This window comes from Schistocerca serialis, chromosome 7, assembly GCF_023864345.2.
Source record: "Schistocerca serialis cubense isolate TAMUIC-IGC-003099 chromosome 7, iqSchSeri2.2, whole genome shotgun sequence".
Classification (NCBI taxonomy): domain Eukaryota; kingdom Metazoa; phylum Arthropoda; class Insecta; order Orthoptera; family Acrididae; genus Schistocerca; species Schistocerca serialis.
Genome location: NC_064644.1, coordinates 404,539,959 through 404,559,845, shown reverse-complemented (window position 1 = coordinate 404,559,845; position 19,887 = coordinate 404,539,959).

Genomic DNA, 19,887 nt, shown 5'->3' with positions numbered 1-19,887 from the left:
AATTTGGAGTGACGAATCACAATATACGTTGTGACAGTCCTGCGGATGGGTTTGTGTTTGGTAAATGCCTGGAGAACCTCACCTGCCATCATGCATGACCAATGGTGAAATGCAGAGAATGTGGTGGTACTGTATGGGGGTATTTTTGTGGTTAGAGTGTGATCCCCTTATTGTTTTAAGAAATCCTTAAATACAGTATATGAGCACATATTACATCATTATGTACTGCATACAGTAGGGGAATCTTTCAGAATCGATGACTGTTTGTATCAGCATCGCCCTGCAATAAGGTAGCATCTGTGAGGCAATGATTTTTGGCTCGTAACATTCCTGAAATGGAGTGGTCTGCCCAAGATCCTGTCCTGAACATAACTGAACACCTTTGTGATAACTTAAAACCTCAGTTAAGCTCAAGATCCCAGCATCCATCATCATTACCTTCTCTAAGTTTGGGTTTTGTGGAACAATGGGCTGCCATTCCTCCACAGAGATTCAGACCAGTAGCAGTCATAAAGGAGAATGGTGGACGCACCAAATACTAATAACGTCCAGTAATAGGTATCTGAATATTTTTGATTGGATGGTATAGATAAGAATAAATGTGAATCTCACCCAGTACTTCGGGTGCATTGAGAGCTGAGTAATGAAAAGCTTCAAGACGTCACTTTAGAAGCCACAGTATGTGGTGTAACGCATGTTGCATAAACAACAAATATTATTGTCTTACTTTCCTATTCTATTCTTAGATTCTACATCAACAGAAATACTTCCAGTAGCGAAAAACAGCTGGGAATGAACCGCCTGTGTACTGTGTGTCGCACCATCCACCACGTCAACTGCAACTAGTGATCGAAGAATTTACTATCAACAGTTATGAGACGCTATTGTTGAGAAAAGCACCAGACCCTCAGGAGTGCTAGTGGTGGTCATACTGAAGAGAACTGTGGATAGGACGGAGGTATACTGCTTTTCTTGTGACTATCTGTACCTTAAGAAGTGCACTGTTACAGATGTTTCTACACTGTCGAATATAATGGAAACTTTAGATATCTTGAGCAATGCATATATTTTTTTTTACCATAGATCTGCTGAATGATTATCATCAGATGCGGAGCCAGAGGATCGACCAAAAACAGCATTTATGATCTTGTCAGAACATTATCGGTATTAGCGTATGCCACTCGCATTTAAAAATACACCAGCTACATTTCAGCACCCCTTAGGTGACGTTATGTGGGGACTGAACCCTAGGCAACGTACGATCTATTTAAATAACAGAACTGCTAAAATTCAGTGGAGTTGATTTTGAAGTAAATAATGGGAATCTTCTGCTATATCTACCTATAAAGATTAAATTAGTAAAATTATTTCACATGGTGGACCACCATATATGTAGACAGCCTCACCAGCATTATGTTCGCAGGTTACTTGAGAATAGCAATAAACCCTAGACAGATGTCGTAAACATTATTAAAAATTTTGCAGCTGCTCTGGATCTTTCCTTCAAAAATATCATACTTTGACCTATACTATGCTGTGGATCAAATTGAACAGAACAAAGGAAGAAAGATGGTTCACATTACACCTTCTTCAACAACATCATTACATTTAAATGCCCACTTGGTACAACTGATTCCGCTCTTTAAAAACGATTTTAATCGATAGTGTCACTGTAATTGTCTTTTTTGTGAGAATATAGAAACTGTGCAACCCTGGAAAAATACTGAGCACACCATTCGATAGCCCACGTTATCATTTCACTGCATCTCTTGCCTATATATTGAACTCCTTTTTATTTCCTGTATAGGAGAGCCAGCTATTAGCATTGCTGATGTATTTTTCGATTTCGGTTCCCACACTGAGTGGTTTTGACGTGACAGATGCGTTTCAGGCGTATTACAGTATATCATTCATTTATGTGGTAAAGATATGGCGTTCTGTACAAAGAACAAGGGTCCTATCTGTATTTTTTTTTCATTGTATTAAAAATCCGCATTGGGACACAATGTACATCAGAAGTCATTCCGTTCACATTTAGTGATCGGGATATAATACGATAGAAATATTTTATTCACTGTCCATCAGATATTTCTACATACCTTCAAATATTTTTTTTATATTCAGATACTGAAACACAGTTGTAAACTGTTTCGTTCTGTTGCCGTCAATTCTTAGCACCGATTCTTACATTATTGCACTACGATTGGGCTTTTAACCTTTTCATGGTTGTTTTTGTAATTACAGTCATCGTCCAATACCATATAGCTATACTGACATGACTAGTCAATAGTTTCATCGAATATCTACGAAATATTGGCTTAATGCTTACCTGTCAGTAAGTACCAACTAAATGGAAAATTATTGAAGGTCATGTATTTGCAACTATGTGAATGACTGATCGCCCATATCACAATAAAGAAAATACAAAAACACTAATAAAATTTAAAAAAGCCTAGATAACTTTATCTTCAGAGCAGTAGGGAATAGCAAGACTGAATATTTTCAATTCCCTTTCAAAGATAACTATCTTCTCTGTAAGTCAACTTACCTCAGCCTAAAAGTGATCAAAATTTTGATGCAGAGCAATTTTTTCAGCTAATATTATCGCTTTGGGTATTACAATTATCTAAAGCAAAGCAAAATTCATATCAGAATCTATCTGTAGATAACATGCACAACCCTTTAAGCAGGAATTTTAATAATAGTTATGAATGAGAGTTACGCAGGGTATTTGATCTAATTTTGCCACCTCATATTTCCGAAATGAAAGAAAATGTGAAAATTCAATCGGTCAGGGAGGTACCTACGTCAGTGGCTCACGCAATGGAGAGGAATGCACAATCCCTACAAGTAAACAAATATCACTTTCGACACAAAATTAAGTTTTTTTTTAAATGACAACTTTTTTTTCTACCGAAATGTAAGCTCGAGATACAATTAGTGATGGTACACTTGTTTTCACCTGTCTAAACCTTATAACTTTTGGAATACGTAGATTTGAAATCACGGAAACTGTGTCACAGTTTCTGCTGAAATGCTACAATGTGGATTTCCTGCACTGTCCTGAATGCTGTTGTAGGCAACCCTTGCTCTGCGTTTTACGGCAGATACAGCGGCGTCGTTGCTATTCTTTAAAGTTTTCGTATTTCAGAAGGTACGAGATTTAAAACAGTAGAAATAAGTCTGCTGTCACTAACCGTACCACTAGTTTCCATTTCTGTAGAAAAAGAAACAACAACAAAATTTAACTTTGTGTTGAAAGTGATATTTGTTTTCATTTACGGATTCTAAATTCCTTCTCATTGTGTGAGACCCCGATATTTTGCATCCCTGGCCAACTGCAATTTTAAATTTTTTTTTCGTTTCGAAACTATATGAGGTGGCAGAGTTAGGTGGGACATCCTCTATATTATATCTATATGTTACCGATTTGTACAAATTTTCTTTCTAAGAATGAGGCTGAGCAACATATTAATTCAGAATGGAAATATGTTAACTTAATGAATTCCTTCTTTTGCGGGTTTAACAAAGAAATGATCATGAATTTTTAAGAGGAAGATTGAGAGCGTTTATTTCCTTGCAAATTATGAAATACGTTAGCCCATGCTACGTGCTACCACCACATACTGCATTTGTTAATGGTGTTGCACAGACTGATATTCGTAAATGAGATTAATATTTTGGTAGCAGAAGCTCATATTATGTGAAAAACGTTACATTGTCTTTTCACTTTCTGTTAGAAATTTTTTTCTTAGCAATTCTTCTTCTTCTTCTTTTTATTCTTGCTCACCTTGTCCCATGTCTCTATATGGTCTCCTTTGTTGTGTATATGAGATGAAACAATGTCAGTGGCAGTGGGACGGAATTCGTGTGCCCCATCATGTGTCTAGAGTAAACCGCAGGGTCAGGTGTTAGAACGTTTTCTAAATATTTACGTAGTGTACTGCTGAGTCGAAATTTGGGAATCAACCCAGTATTTAGCTACCTGCAAGTGGGAAACTTCATAAAATCCGCATCCACTCTAGCTAGGTCACCGGCCGGGCAGGCGGATTCGATCCATGGATTGGCGTCTCTCCAAATCCCCGAAGCGATGTGTTAATGCACCAGGCTATCTGAGCAGGTCTTTTCCTCTTAGTAATCAACGCTGTTTTTTTCTCTCCTAAAATCAATACCAAGAAATGTGACAATTTTATAACCCTAAGTTTGATTCTTCATGGAGCAAAAGTCCTACTAAGAGTGACACATATAAGACTTCATAGAAGGTAAATAAGTACTAGAGTGGAGCACTATGGAATTAGCACAGGGAAAGACACAAGAGATGCATTTCAACTGTTGAGAATTATAGGTGAGAGATACATTGAAAGAGAAGTTTATAGTGTTTTCATTGATTTGGACAAAGACCTTGATAGAGTAAACTAAAAACATTAATGAACATTCTAAGACAGAATAGAGTCGACTTGAGGGATAGAAAGCTGATTAAGAACGTGCACCTACAATAGAAAATAGGAGCACAGATTCGGAATGAGATGACAGAGGGAAGCACAACTGCAAGAAAGGTGAGACGAAGCTACTGTCTCTTCCCAATATTGTTTAACATATATTTGGAGCACATTATTCAGAAATGTTTGAAAAAAGCGAGGAGTGCGGGTTGGTGAAAGGAGGATAGAATAAGGGCTGTTGATGAAATATCGATATAGTTTTCAGAAGGTCTGAATAAATACCGGCGTTATTCCTTCCCACTGTATCGATATATCGATATAGAAATGGCAATATCGAGTGCCGATATTGTTATTCTATATTATATTTGAAACTGTTCTTTTGAAATTGCAGTAGAACATAACTTTACTTTCATTGTGTGAAGGAGTTCTAGTACTTATTGAGCTTTCATCACATCCACTCTTTACCTTTAAGTGCGTAAAGCAAGTCAACGTGCCTCAAATCAAATAAGTCAGACTGCGTTGGGTGGTGGTGATGTGAATGGAATAATAAGAATTCCGTTGCGAAGAAAACACAATTTTTAACGCAACTAGTGTGTTGTTTCTTTACATCGGCATTTTCAAAAATAGTTGCTGAAAATGATGAACGAAAATCTAAATGACGAGATTGGTCTTTGCGGTAAATGTATGAGGGGAAATGCGGACTTCAGCGGCGTTCAGCGCTACTAACAGAAACTGCAACGTTTAACTTCACCAAGCAATTTTGACACTACAATTGTTAACTCGCTGGCGTTTTTGCAGAAATGAAAAAAACCGGGAAGTCGACATGAAGCATTCCGAACAAATCCGGTGTGTGACGAAAGAGAACAATAGACCCATAGGATACCTTTTATTGTGCCTCTTTACCGGCCTGTGTGGCCGTGCGGTTCTAGGCGCTGTGTCTGAAACCGCGACACCACTACGGTCGCAGGTTCGAATCCTGCCTCGGGCATGGATGTTTGTGATGTCCTTAGGTTAGTTAGGTTTAACTAGTTCTAAGTTCTAGGGGACTAATGACCTCAGCAGTTGAGTCCCATAGTGCTCAGAGCCATTTGAACCATTTTTTTTTGAAAAAACTGTAATTCGAGAGCTAAAAGAAATAACATCTGCTAAGAATCTGGAATAAGAATTAATAAGAAAAAGACAACTTATATGGTAATAGTGCAAGAAAAGTAAGAACAAGTATAGTTAGAAAAGGAAGATATAAAATAAGTTAGTGCTTTCTGATATCTGGAAAACATGATAATTGAAGATATGAGATGAAATAAGGTGGTCAAAATACATATAGCAATGCCAAATAGGCATTTAATAAGAACCGAAGGATTCTATATGGGTGCATGGGCAGGGTCCGGAGGAAAAGATTGGCGAAATGCTTTGCAGGGAGCGTGGCGTTATACGCACCTGAGAAATGGACACTAAGGGAAGAGGAAGAAAGAAGAATAGAAATGTTTGGGATGTGGGTTTCTAGGAGCATGCGAGGAATAAAACAGACAAAGTGGGAAATGAGAAGCAGTTGAGAAGAGTGGCGGAAGAGACAAAAATTTTAAAGATACTGAGGAAGAGGAAATACGATTGGGCGGACGCCGGATGAGAAAAGATTGCTTACTGATGGATGCTACGGAAGGAAGTGTGAATGGAAGACGAAGAAGAGGACACAGAAGATGCCAGATGGTGTATAGGATACGGATAGAAAACCATTATGAGAAAACGGAGATGGCACAAACAACAGGACTGCATGGAGCTACATGTGTAGACGTGCATAACTCTGATGATGATGAATCTCCCACATATCTGGATATTTCACTAATTTTTTCTAAGGTTGTTCTTCCAATGCCGTAGTGTAATTTCCAGATGTTTTCTGCTGCGGTGTGTTTTACGATCTGGCCTGGAACTGAGCTCTCTGGCCTCAGAGACAGTCACTCCAACTGAATGTGGGTTTCTTCATGTCTTGCACTCCGGACCTCTTCTCTGAAATTTAGTACTGAAATGTTTCGTGCTAAGAGCATCCTTCCCCTAGCGTTTTTCCAAATATTCAGTGAGTATGTTCATGATCTGACAGGCCAGCTTAGGTCCTACTTCAGATCACTCGAATTATTTAACAGAAAGTTTTACAGTTGATGTGTAACGTTCTCGTTTCCCACGTTAAAAGATCCACACGCTCACGAAGAAAGTTTTTCTCTGAATCTATTCCTTACTATGAAAGTAACCTGTTCATTCACAATTTCATTTTTATCTATTAAACAGGGTGAATCACCTTAAACTTGGACCGCGAATCCTGCGGAAATGGAAAGTGCTAGCGATGTGCGGTTTTCACAGAAAGATGGTAGGCAGAGGCTCGTATTGTTAACCAATCAACAGATTGCAAATATACACTTTTTTTAAATTGAATAATATCTATTGACATTAAAAACCTAAAAGTAAGATAAATTAGAGTGTCAGTGGCGTTTGTCGCAGGATTCTTGTGCGAGCCATTTACGAGCTATATTATTTTGCAGAGCTTCCGTCCTGACACACGTACAGTACTTGTGGTATCATACACTAAAGATCAACATAAGTACGTACACTATTTATGTGGATTCTGACCAGTAACTAGACAGCTGACTGTCACAGGTTGTGTTCAAAATGACTACCGGCTGTGGCAACAGACGCTTCCAGTCTGGTGTGGAACGACTGTTGCACACGCGCCAGCATGTTAGCGGAGATGTCCGAGCAGGCTGCCGTGATATGTCGTTGCATATCTTCGTATATAGCTGGTATGTCCTTGTAGACACCGCCTTTCAGCTTTCCCCGCAGAAGAAAAAAGTCTACAGGGGTCAAAGCCGGGAACGGACCACCCAATGTACAGATCTTCTGGGTCCAGCCCAATGATTTGGAAACAGTTCGTGAAGACATGCTGCAGTACTTCGTGCACTATGGTCTGGACAGCCATCACGTTAGTACCATAGTTCCTCCCAGTCTGTAGAGGAACGTCTTCTAGCATCCGTGAAAAACGGTCTGTTAGTAGGCTGCGATACTTATGCGCATTCAGTGTTCCGCCTATGAAAAACGCGCCTAAGAGCTGATGGTTCACTATCCCATACCCCAAGTTAACACTCCGTGGACACTGACGCTCCACCCGAAGAAGCCAACGTGGATTGTCAATAGACCAATAGTGCATGTTTCAGCAGTTTACCTGGCCATGATTGATAAATCTGGCTTCATCACTAAACATGATACATGATACGTCTGGAGTATCCTGTCGTAATGTCATGTACAGAAGATAACACGATTCTCATAATCGTTTCCACATACCTCTTACGGGAGAGAGATGTAATAAAGATGGAACCTATGTCGATGGGAGAAGGCGTAGGACACTTGCCTGACTCATGCCACTTTCTCAAAACACAAAAGTGGAAACTCCTCCGCCACACAGCACCACACGAAAGCGCCAACTGTGGTGGGTCCCATCCGATCAACTACGGGAGGCTCTGAGGGGAAAAATAGCAAAACATACCAAACCTGTCATCCCAGTTCCGAAGTCTCCCCCCCCCCCCAATCGCCCAATAAGGATTGGAACACCCTTTGCTGGAGTAGTAGCTGGCACCCCCAGTAACTCGAGGCAGGCAGAGGAATCTCAGAGATGTCCACCAACACGCTAAACTCCACCAGCAACATACACACAAACAAGTCAGACAACACCCAACACCACACCCTTGCCCGTTACATCGTAGGGCAACAGTCACAACACGATTCCCCCCGAGACCATTGACTGCAGCCCGCCACAAGCCACAGAAAATGCTTCTACACAGGGACAGTCACAGCAAGAGAGAAGGTGGAGGAGAAGAAACAACCGGAATAAAGGAAACACAACAAGAAGACAGATAACAAGACACCAGAACGCGGATACACAACTCGGATACAAACCCAACGACCCTCAGTACACACCCACTCACCACAGAGACCACAAAGGCGCCCACATCAACTCCATAAACAGCTAACTCGAAAGCCAGACCAAACCCGACGCCAACACAAGCGCTAGTGGCCGACAACATACCGATAAACCACAGGCCAACACTCCCAACATCAACATAACACTCCAAAGAATAATGGAGACATTGTTCCCCAGACTCACGACCACCGAAACAGTCATGAAGATTATGGGGTCTATCTCACAACGCTTCACCCAGGTCGTATCGGGCTTACTCAACTGGACTAACATTGTCACTATTAACACACCTCTGTTTACACAAGTTCATGGATAACAAATCACACCAGACCCGTAACGCAAACGTCAGTACAAACTCACAGACCCTGTTTTGGAATGCCAATGGTATCTTATCCAAAAGAACCTAAGTGGTTGCGTTTATGGAGCATAAGAGCACCTGAATCTCTCTTGTGATCGAGACACTGCTTATGCCTTGCAAACAGTTAAACATCCCAGGCTACTGCGTCTACCACACCGACCGAGCGGATGGCAGGAAGGGGGACGACGCAGCCATCATTGAACACAAAAACACAGAACACACGAACATCGAGCTCCCTGCCCTTGAGAGACTAGATGCTATGGCCATAAGGGCCAAGTTCAACGCAGCTAACACCGCACTGGTATCACTATAAAACCAATCTAAGAACATAGTAACACACGATTTCAGGACATATCAGCACAGATCTCAACATAGCACTGCAGGTAATCGCCACTGGAGATACGTACCTCAAGTGGAAAGAAGCTATATGAACATGCACATGGCTGAAACTACATTACACTAGGACTGGACGTCCCCACGTCCCTGTCCAGACATGCCCGACTCAGGCCAGATGTATTAGACATAGCCCTCATCAAGGGCATCACATGCCCACTCAGTCTTACGGCTGGGCTCATAATACATGCCTGAAATACTTCACGCGGAAGAAACACTGTGGGACACAGAACCACGCAGGACACTGAACTACAAGCACGCGAATTGGGCTCTGTTCAAGCAAACGCTTGGTAGTCGTAGCCCAGACACTCATGAGATTAACAACAAGCAAAAAATTGATAAGGCGGTGGAGGTTCTTATTACTGCTGTCCAAGACGCAATGTCTGATGCAGTTCCACATACAAAACCACAACAAAACTCGACGCCCCTGCCCCATTAAATTCTGGGCCTTATCTCGACAAGGAACCGCCTCAGGAGGTACTGGAGCGTTAACAGACGCCAGAGACTTATAAGGGAGAAAATACAAACATTTACATACGAACAACGAGGGCAGAAACTCGCAGGGCTAGATACTACTTGTGCTGGGGTGTGGAAGCTAGCCAGTCACTTCACCAGAGAGAAACGTTACATTCCTACTCTACAAGGCCCAGCCGGCCTGCATACTCTGCGAAAGAGAAGGCAGAGCTTATGGTCACAACACTCGCAGCGTACTTCATGCCGAATATAGCTCCATGAGACGCTGTTTTCCCTCTTGAAACGGACCAGGAGGTTACACGACTTGTAGCTCAGCCTACGTACAATGAGATCAGATGTACTGGTGCAAACGAAATCACTTGCGCTATCATGCATGCCAATTCTAGGAAAGCCCCTGTTTTCGGTGGAATTCAGAACTGCGTCTTCCAGGAATTTACGGGTAGAGCCGTAAATACCATACACACATAACGAATGCCATCTTACAACACCAACACTTCCCTGACTTTTGGCATGTGGCCAAGGTCCTGACGTTCAGGAAGCCAGGGAAAGGTCATTCCCTCCCACAAAATTACCCACCCTCAGACTGCTGTGCTCGCTCAGTAAGTAATACTAAAACGCATCACTAGGCGCTTCATCGCCAATGGCACCCTGAGGCAGGAGCAATTCGGCTTTAGGAATCACCGCTCAGCAACACGAACAAACTCACAGGGGCTGTGTTCCTGGACATCGAAAAAGCTTTCGACTGTCTCTGGTAAAAAGGCCTCATACGCAAACTGAGCGATGCTGATTTCCCCGATGGTGTCGTGCATCTCATACTCTCACGTCTCACGAATAGATGTTTCAACACTGAAATGCAGGGCAAACAATCGACATAGCATGATATTCGTGGTGCAGTATCCCAGGGAAGCATACGGGGACCCATCTTGTTCAACTTCTACTTTAAGATCTCCCAGTAACACAAAACACGACGTTAGCCGTCTACGCGGATGACACAGCCATTCTTGCACAAGACTGGAAACCGTTGAAAATAAATTCACTATTACAGACAGCACTCACAAGCGAATGGTCCAATAAAACATGTCGAAACCTACTCTGAAATTTTTTACGACGGAAGAAGACAGCGAAAGAAATACACTGTCAAAATTTTAGCTGCTAAGAGGCACTGCAAGTATTTTGCAAAAAATGTTGAAGTTACACATTTTTGCCGCACCAAGAACAGCTTATAACAACGGTTTGTACAGCCCTGCCAGCCTAGCGCGCTACTCGGCGAATAACTCAGGCAGCGCCGCGTAGTGGAATTCTCCGGAGTTCACAGACATCAATTTTAAGCACCTAAAGCCTGGAGCGAATGTAAGCGAGCATGTCCGAATGAGCACTTGCAGAAAATTCACTACCATTCCCTTGTATATGGGTAGAATCGTTTATACTAGAGGGAACGGAAGAGAACACGGGGTAGCGAACGTTGCCTATGAACGCTGTGTTATTAGTTTTTAGCTTTTGGGGCTAATATTCGGCATGCAGGATACAACTCTATTTTGTTCGAGACACAGTGCGAAACTTTTCTATTCAGTGAGAATTATCTTGCATGGCGAGCGCACTGGTCTTGACAGAGTATGGAAAATTTCGCAGGGAAGAAAGAATTTAACTGTCTCAAGATGTATGAAAGCGTGACATGGGTGGAGATCGTGCAGTTTACACTGAATTGCATCTCCATCTGTCCTTAGTATTGGTCTAAAATTTTCCTTGTATGTCGGCTGCCATTTTTCCCTGGCTTCTCACAACCATTGAGGGGAAATTTATAAAGACAACACTTTTTACCGACGTCGAGCATCATCTCGAGAGGTGACACAGCTGGGTTTCCACTAAACGTGTAAGATATAGTGATCATGCTCTCTTTTTTCTTTTTCTAAAACAAAAAAGGTCTAGAGGCAAAGCACGCGCTTCATGATCCTGAGAGAGCGGGATATAATGCAATTCAGACCACAACTTTTCCTCTATGATACTTTACCGAGCATTCACTTCTCACAGATGGTGGCATAGCCACGAAAGACATGTGGTTGGGATTCCACGTTAGACTGCATGTCTCCATGTTCCGATTAGGTAACTGGGAAAGGTTAGGGACACGTAGGTAGCTGCAAATTGCGTCCAGCTGAAAGACCTGCAAGAGGTCTACCGGGAACACCAGACAGAATTCTCTTTTACTCGTGCTTGCTTGATCCAGTGAAAACCTGGCTTAAACTATACAAACATTTTTTGAATAACTTCATATCGACAGTTCAGTTCTTGCAAATGTAATTCTGATAAAAGTGGCTAGTAGAGAAAATAAAAATCATGGCAGTGTTTGATGTCACAAATGACTTCCATCAATGAGGACTAGTAATTCGTTGAAATGAAATGTGTTGCAGTACCACATTTTATAACAATGCCTTTAGGCCATGCGTTATAATAATGTCTGAATGTTGTACATTTGATTATCAGTGAAACAGTTCTTCGTTTATTTCCTGTAATCGTCACAAAGAAGAGAAATGTCTATTGAATGACAGAAACAAATATTTTTCTTTCACCAGGCACGCCGGACAAAGGAAAATTTGAAGCAGTCAGACACTTCGCAGTAACCACTAGTTTTATTTAGACAGAACTGAGATGAAGTCAGAAATGGCGCCGCCCTTTGCCCTGCATATTGCACTGCATACCAGGCATACTCGATCAAATTCTTAAAGCGTGGCGGAGAAAGCTGGTAATGCACAAATTATTGGAGCTTAAGAATTCTGTTCCCCTGATAAACTTGAAATGAGAGAGAGGTACTGGAAAGTATGTTGTGTGATAATTTCATGAAAAATGCTTTCCACCGTCCAAAAATTTATTTATCGAGATGCTGAATCGCACTAGTAGTTCCAGGCGGAATGCACATTGCATCTACAGATTTTTCTTCGTCCTCCACAAAGAACGGAGGCGTCGTTACGTTCAGACCATGAATCCAACAAAAGCAATGAATTAGTTTCTGCAGCTGGCAGGAATACGTTTTGAACGAAATGTTGAAAATTATTCTTTCCCATTTTTCCAGATTTTGATACGTCGGTTACAAGATTTTTACAACTAAACAGTCGATTTTTTAATTTTTGGTCCTAATTTTCCTTTGCGGTTTTTGGAAACAGTAAATCACTTATTACTAGCATTATCATGTATGAATGTGTCATTGCATTCATTGATTGGGCAAACAGACTCGGTCTTTTTTCACCCAGCAATGCCGAAGTGCGGTGTGACCGCTGTTCTTTCACGAAACCTTACTGATCAGCGTTATAAATAGCAGTTGCGGCAGTAACAGCAAGTTTTGTCTTTTACGTCGGCTATGAATTTCTCTACAGCATTTGTCCATCACTGGCAGCTGCTCTATACGCTTACGTGACGTAAACTTGGTAATTTTGCGACTTTCTATTTTGTACGACATCCTGAACATGCGTAACCAGGTCGACGAAGCCTGGAAATTTGCAATGTTCATGGCAGATGCAATTCAGGGGGCCCAATCACGTAGATCTCCATCGGTAACGGTGCATAGCCTCTCACGAGCAATTCTAAATCTTTCGAACAATTTTTCATTAAGATGATTTCGGCTTTCCGTTCGGCGCATATTTCTTACTTCATGGAATTCATTCTTCCATTTGTACAGTTTACGCTCCGATTTTACGAAACGAAAACGCCTTTGCACCCTGCGTAACTTCAAGTGTTTTTCCCTCCTTCGTTTAACCAATATTCCACTGTCTTTCCTTCGTCTCTGAAAGCTGTTGCAGTACGAGTTTTTTTTTTTTTTTTTTTTTTTTTTTTTTTTTTTTTTTTTTTTTTAAAGGCTTGGAAGGTATTCCTCGACATAACTGTTACTGGCATGACTAACGTCATCCGAACGACAATTCGTGGAATCGTCACAGTTATTTCCTATTTCTTCTAACGTATCCACAATTTCAAATGAAATGTCGATGTCGTTCGAAAGTATGTCGAGGAAACCAACTAACAAATGACACAAATCAAACAATGGAAATTCCAGGATGGAATGTAACAATATTATGAGAAGGAAAGTTGCTACTCACCATGTAGCGGAGATGCTGAGTCGCAGACATGCACAACAAAAAGATTTTCACACTTAAAGCTTTCGGCCAATGGCATTTGTCAACAATAGACACACATACGCAAACACACACTCAACCAAACGCAACTAACACACATGACTGCAGTCTCAGGCAACTGAAACAACACTGCGAGCAGAAGCACTAGTGTGTGATGGGCGTGGCTACTGGGTGGGGGAAAGGATGAGGCTGGGCAGGGAGGGGGAGGGACAGTTTGGGTGGTATGGTGGACAGTGAAGTGCTGCAGGTTGGGCAGCAGGCAGCGGAGATGTAGGGAGGGGGAGGGAAGTAGTGGAAAAGGACAGAAACAGAGAGAAATAAATAAAGAATCCTACCTGCAGACAAAGGCTCCACCACTGTTGTTCTGAACTGCAAGGATTACCTGGCGTAAGGACTCCACTAGCTGTCAGATACTTCCACCTACAAACCTTGTCACAGTGACTCCTTTCCAGTAATCCAGCAGGATCTCAAATCCTTAGGCCCATCCCAGAACCTCTCCCCAGAGTCCACCTCTCTACTCACCCCTACCACTCCCCACACCACTGCTTTGTACGTGCTTCCTAAAGTCCATAAACCTAATGACCCAGGCCACCTCATTGTGTCCAGTTACTGTGCCCCCACTGAGAGAATCTCTGCTGTCATAGACCATCACCTTCAACCTATTATCCGGAACCTACCCTCCTATATAAAATATACCAACCATTTCCTCCACCAACTCTCCACAGTTCCTGTTCCTTTACCAATGGTGCCCTGTACAGTAACATTCCTAATGTGTATGGCCTTACCGCTATTGAACACTAGAATGTCCAACAGATTCAAACCAATAACCTTCTTCCTAGTTGCCATGACCAACTATATCATCATCCACAATTACTACTCCTTTGAAGGCATGATTAAAATAAATCTGGGGTTCGGCTATGGGCACCCACATGGCACCATCCTATGCCAACCTATTCAAGGGCCATCTAGAGGAATCCTTCCTACACACCCCAAATCCTAAACCTCTCACCTGGTTCAGATTCATTGATGACATCTTTGCTGTCTGAATCAAAGGTTATGACACCGTATCCACATTCCTCCAGAACCTCAACAACTTCTCCCCGTTTGCTTCACCTGGTCCTACTCAACCCAACAAGTCACCTTCCTAGGTGTTGACCTCCACCTCGAAGATAGCTACATCAGTACCTCCATCCACATCAAACCTACTAACCACCAGAAATACCTCCACTTCGACTGCTGCCACCCGTTCCATACCAAGAAGTCCCTTCCATACAGCCTAGCCACCTGGGGTCGTTGCATCTGCAGTGACGAGCAGTATCTCTCGAAATATACTGAGGGTCTCATTGAAGCCTTCACTGACTGTAATAATCCTCCCAACCTTGTACAAAAACAAATCTCCCATGCCTTATCTTTCCAGTCTCCCACCACCTCCCAGAGCCTCACCATCCAGCCACAGAGGAGCATTCCCCTGGTAACTCAGTACCACCCAGGACTGGGGCAACTGAATTTTTGATTACCTCTCGTCATGCCCTGACATGAGAAATGTCCTGTCCACTATCATTCTCACCACTCCCACAGTGGTATTCCGCCATCTACCAAACCTACACAATATACTCATCCATCCTTACACAGCCCTTACTCACAATCCCTTACCTCATGGCTCATACCCCTGTAATAGACCTAGATGCAAGACCTGTCCCATACATCCTCCCACCACTACCTACTCCAGTCTGGTCACTAACATCACCTATACCACCAAAGGCAGGACTACCTGTGAAACCAGTCATGTGGTCTACAAGCTAAGCTGCAACTACCGTGCTGCATTCTATGTAGGAATGACAACCAACAAGCTATCTGTCCTTATGAATGGGCACTGACAAACTGGGCCGAGACCACCCTGTTGCTGAACATGCTGCCAAACATGATATCCTTCATTTCAATGACTGCTTCACAGCCTGTGCCATAATGATCATTCCCACCAACACCAGCTTTTCTGAATTGCGCAGGTAGGAATTTTCCCTGCAATACGTCCTACGTTTCCATAATTCCCCTAGTCTCAACCTTCATAAGTCGCTGTTTTTACTCATCCAATCCCTTCCCTGCTCCCATTCCAGCACTACACAGACGTCTTTCCACCACCACACCCAGTCTTTTTTATTTATTTTATTTTAATTTTTTATTTATTTCTCCCTACTTCTCTCCTTTTCCACTACTTACCTCTCCCCCCCCCCCCCCCCCACCTACCTCTCCCGCCCGCTGCCCAGCCTGCAGCACTTCACTGCCCGCCATCCCCACCATACTATCCCTTCCCCTCCCTGCCCCAGCCTCCTACTTTCCCCCACCCCGTCGCCACTCCCATCATGCACTGGTGCTGCTGCTCGCATTGTAGTTTCAGTTGCCTAAGACTGCAGTCGTGTGTCTGAGTTGCGTGTGCGAGAGTGTGTGTGTGCGTATGTGCATCTATTGTTGACAAAGGCCAATGGCTGAAAGCTTTAAGTGTGAAAATCTTTTTGTTGTGCCTATCTGCGACGCAGGATCTCCGCTATATGGTGAGTAGTAACTTTACTTCTCACAATATTGTAACAAATTACACACATGTATGTCCTCAGGAGAAGTAGCTGATTTTGGCTGGCACGTTCTTCATATTTCATCATTGCTTAACTGAGAACGTTAATTGGCTTCACATTATTGTGAAACTAGAAGAAAAAAAGGTACTATTAGCAGGCATGCCTTACAAAAGCACAATAAATATTAATTCAGCTTTATCTGTATTGTCAATAGTTACCAATACCGCAAAAAACAACTGATAATTTGTAATAGATGTTACTTGAGTGGATAATTCAAGAGAATAGTAACTGTGGACTAAAGTGTCAGAAAACTATCAACGAATGGTAACCTGAAGCGTCCTTTACACATTACGATCGGGTTGTGTCGTGTTTCCTGATTACAAATGTACCACCGATTTCGGCTGTGTGTGTGCCTAGTTGCGCATGCGCAGTTGCTACAGCGCCAGCAGGGGTGTACATTTCTACCACCGCCTGGCGCGCTACGAATTTGGCAATTTTCAGATTTTTTTTTTTTAATACTTGCAGTGCTTCTTAGCAGCTAAAATTTAGACAATGCATTTCTTGTGTTGTCTTCTTCCTGTGTAAAAAATTTCAGGTAGGTTCCGACATGTCTTATTGGACCATTATCTTGTCATAACTGCCGAAACCTGGTCGTAAAGATGGCGTATTAAAGCAAACGTCGAGAAGCGCAGTGCAATTATGTACACACACAGACCGAAGCTACTACGCATACATCCACACTACTGTAGATAGGTAATACTACATGCAATACATTTCCGAAAGAGTGTCAGATACCGCGGTGTCTGGCTGGACCGGAAATTTACATCGGGGGGGGGGGGGGGGGGGGGACCATATAGAATACGTTGAAAACAGAGCACACGCCCCGAGGCTCAAACAGCTCTACCCAATGCTCAACAGGAAAATCACCTTGAATAGTAGGGTATCGAGGTCCATATACATGACACTATTTATATCCCTGATGATGTACGCAGCTCCCGTCTGGGGATATGCAGCTTCTACACGCCTGCGCCGCCTGCAGGTCCTACAGAACAAAGTGCTACGCATCATTAGCAACGCTCCACGCTACACGCGCACCGCGGACTTTCACAATGAATACCGCCTGGTAACCCTCAAGGAAACATTCAAAAATCTCGCCACACGGCTATACAGGAACTCAAGACACTCGAACAATCCTATCCTCCTTACTACGGGGAAGTACGATCACAACCGTAGGTGCAATCATAAGCAGGGCATAACTACCTATGGCGAGCTAAGACACACAAGCGACAACTTCGGCGCCCCCCTCCACATCAACAATACTGAATGGATACGCCAGCTGCTATCACAGCCGACCAACAGGCAACAAACTGCCAACTCTACCCTACACTGTGAACCCAGTATATGACCTATCGGAAATGGATGAACCTAGCTATTGCAGGTATGCTGATGCTGACCGAGAAGTCAACGCCGATACCAGCTGCAGCCGTCGAATAACAACGCCTCACAGCGTCAGAGGTACCAGCCTACTACGCAGGTTGAATGACACAAACAAATGTCGGCGTAGAAACTCTGCACAATATGATATCTCGTAAACAACTCGCACTAGACACCTGCAATAAACACAACTGACGTTATACTTTGCCCTCCTTTTAGTTTGTTAATTGCAATAGGCATTGTTCCATTTTAAATGTGTATGTTCGCACAAAAAATATACTGTCTAAGTATTATTACAAACTGTAGACTGGCTAACAATACTAGCCTCCGACAACCAATCCATTCTGTGAAAATCGCACCTCAATAGTACTCCCCACTTTCGCAACACAACGTGATCAAAAGTATCCGGATATCTGGCTGAGAATGATTTACAAGTTCGTGGAGCCCTCCATCGGTAATGAAGAATTCAGTTTGGTGCTGGCCCACCCTTAGCCTTGATGACAGCTTCCACTCTCGCAGGCATACGTTCAATCAGGTGCTGGAAGGTTTCCTGGGCAATGGCAGCCCGTTCTTCACGGAGTGCTGCACTTAGGAGAGGCATCGACGTCGGTCGGTGGGGCATGGCACGAAGTCGGCGTTCCAAAACATCCCAGGTCATGACTCTGTGCAGACCAGTCCATTACAGGGATGTTATTGTTGTGTAACCACTCCGCCACATGCCGTGCATTACGAACAGATGCTTGATCGTGTTGAAAGATGCAACCGCCATCCCCGAATTACTCTTCAACAGTAGAAAGCAAGAAGGTCCTTAAAACATTACTGTAGACCTGTGCTGTGATAGTGCCACGCAAAACAACAAGTGGTGAAAGCCCGCTCCATGAAAACCACGATCACAGCATAACGCCACTACCTCCGAATTTTAATTTTTGCATTACACACGCTGGCAGATGACCTTGACTGGGCATTCGCCATACCCACACTCTGCCATCGGATCGCCACATTGTGTACCGTGATTCGTCACTCCACACAACGTTTTACCACTGTTCAATCAAATGTTTATGCTCCTTACACCAAGCGAGGCGTCGTTTGGCATTTACCGGCGTGATGTGTGGCTTATGAGCACCTCTCGCCAAACTCTCATAGTACTTGCAGTGGATCCTGATGCAGTTTGGAATTCTTGTGTAATGGTTGGTTAGATGTCTGGCTATTAGGCATTACTACCCTCTTCAAATGTCGGCGGTCTCTGTCAGTCAACAGACGAGGTCGGCCCGCACGATTTTGTGCTGTACGTGTCCCTTCACGTTTCCACTTCAGTATCACATCGGGAACAATGGACCTAGGTATGTTTAAGAGTGTCCAAATTTCGCTTACAGATGTATGGCACAAGTGACATCCAGTCACCTGACCACGTTCGAAGTCCGTTGAGTTCCGCGGAGTGACCCATTCTGCTCTCACACGATGTCTAATGACTACTGAGGTCGCTGATATGGAGTACCTGGCAGTAGGTGGCAGCACATTGCTTCTAATATGAAAAACGTATGTTTTCGGGGCTATCCGGATACTTTTCATCACATAGTATATCTCGATCCAAGTTTTAGATGATTCACCCTGTACGTTACTTTTAGTAGATCGTGACCGTTATATTTACCTATGCCACACTTTACGTTAAATTGTTACACTTTCAAGTATTATCTAAACCACTCTGTGTCTGAGAGAAATGTAAATGTCACAATGTTTTTTTTTATTTCTCTTCATAACCAAAGCAAACATGTATTGAAAAAGGCAACTTCTACACTGTTCTGTGTATGAGAAATAAGTTTCTTAAAATCTGTTGAACTACTACCACACATTGTTTATAACAAATCAAACGAAGAATGTAATGCTTTTGGACCTTTTTTCTGTGTGAGCTCGGAAAGATCAGAAGTATTTCATTCCTGTTTGCCGGCAATAATTGACGCATATGTTATACTTAGTCACGTTTAATTATTTTATTATTGCCTTCCCTATTTCCCTTTTGTCATGAATATAATTTTTGTTGTACTTGAATGAATTCTAGTGGCTGACCACGTGAAGTTGGAAGCGGATTGTTCGATGATGAAACAAGAGAACGCTATTCATGTGCTATCTTTATTGCTTCTTTAAT